This window comes from Chrysochloris asiatica, unplaced genomic scaffold, assembly GCF_000296735.1.
Source record: "Chrysochloris asiatica unplaced genomic scaffold, ChrAsi1.0 scaffold00011, whole genome shotgun sequence".
NCBI lineage: Eukaryota > Metazoa > Chordata > Mammalia > Afrosoricida > Chrysochloridae > Chrysochloris > Chrysochloris asiatica.
In genome coordinates this window covers 14,163,087-14,164,826 of record NW_006408529.1, presented here as the reverse complement: position 1 = coordinate 14,164,826, position 1,740 = coordinate 14,163,087, and the positions used below count along the sequence as shown (strand labels likewise).

The 1,740-nt window shown below is 33.1% G+C and overlaps 1 pseudogene; it reads left to right on the top strand.

The window, feature by feature from the left end:
• Positions 1-195: 195 nt before the first annotated feature.
• On the top strand, positions 196-1,448 carry LOC102835119 (annotated as a pseudogene).
• The last annotated feature ends 292 nt before the right edge of the window (positions 1,449-1,740 follow it).

The following is a 1,740-nucleotide window of genomic DNA, read 5'->3' as shown; positions in this document are numbered from 1 at the left end:
TGTAAAGAAAGCAAAAATCCTCACAACTGGGCCAATACATAACATCATGATAAATGGAGAAAAGATTGAAGTTGTCTAAGACTTCATTTTGCTTGGATCCACAATCAACACTCATGGAAGCCGCAGTCAAGAAATCAAATGACGTATTAGGCAAATCTGCTTCAAAAGAGCTATTTAAAGTGTTCAAGAGCAAAGATGTCAGATGTGGCTGAGAGAACTGGTAAAGCAGAAGCTGAAGTTAAAAGATTGCACAATATCATTGTAGAAATAAATAACCATGAACTCAAGCCCCAATGAGACAAACTTGATCAAATAAATAAATAATTAAATGAATGTGCTCCTGCTATTACTAAAATCCAAGTAGCAATCAAGACTGCAGACAGAAATTTTAAAAAGTTGCAAGACTTTGTCTTTTGTACAGAAAAAGAAATAAAAGATACTCAGAAAGAAGTTGATGATTTAACAACAGAGCTAAAAAGTCTTGAGGATAAAGCAACCAAGGTTGTAAAGAATACAAATGCTGCAGAGGAGTCCTTGCCAGAGATCCAAAAATAACATCATAATTTACTTCAAGAACTGAAAATAATTCAAGAGAATGAGCATGCTCTTCAAAAAGATGCACTTAGTATTAAGTTGAAACTTGAACAGATAGATGGTCACATTGCTGAACATAATTCTGAAATAAAATATTGGCAAAAGAGATTTCAGATATATCATTGCATCCTATCGAGGATAATTCTGTTGAAGAGATTTCAGGTCTAAGCCCAGATAATCTTGAAGCACTCAAGAATCCAAATTCTATAACAAATCAAATTGTGCTTTTAGAAGCCCAGTGTCATGAAATGAAACCGAACCTTGGTGCCATTGCAGAGTATAAAAAGAAGGAAGAATTATAGTGCAGCGGATAACAGAATTGGACAAAATTACTTCCGAAAGAGATCATTTTAGACAGACATATGAAGATCTTAGGAAGCAAAGCCTTAATGAATTTATGGCAGGCTTTTATATAATAGCAAATAAATTAAAAGAAAATTACCAAATGTTAACTTTGGGAGGTGATGCTGAACTGGAGCTTGTAGACAGCTTGGATCCCTTTTCTGAAGGAATCATGTTCAGTGTTTGACCACCTAATAAAAGTTGGAAGATCAACCTTTCTGGAGGAGAAAAAAGCTCTTAGTTCATTGACTTTAGTATTTGTTCGTCACCATTGCAAACCCACCCCTCTTTACTTTATGGACGAAATTGATGCTGTCCTTGATTTTAAAAATGTATCTATTATTGCATTTTATATATAGGAACAAACAAAAGATGCCCAGTTCATAAAAATTTGTCTTTGAAATAATATGCTTGACATTTCAGATAGACTTATTGGAATTTACAAAACATACAACATAACAAAAAGTGTTGCTGTAAACCCAAAAGAAATTGCATCCAAAGGTCTTCATTAAACTTCATTAACACTGAAGACTCCTTGAAGTCATTCTGCATTGTTTGTGCCAGATATTTTTTATAAATGGTTTTTTATATAAAATATTCCTGAACTGAGAAAACAACAACAAAAAAAGAGCAAAGATGTCAGTTTGAGGACTAAGATGCACCTGACCCCAAGCCATGGTATTTTCTTTTTTTCAATTGTTTAAAAAAAATGTATTTATTTATTTGGTATTTTCAGTTTTCCCATATACATGTTGGATAACAAGTAAGGAAGACAGGAAAACAATCAATGCATTTGAATTACGG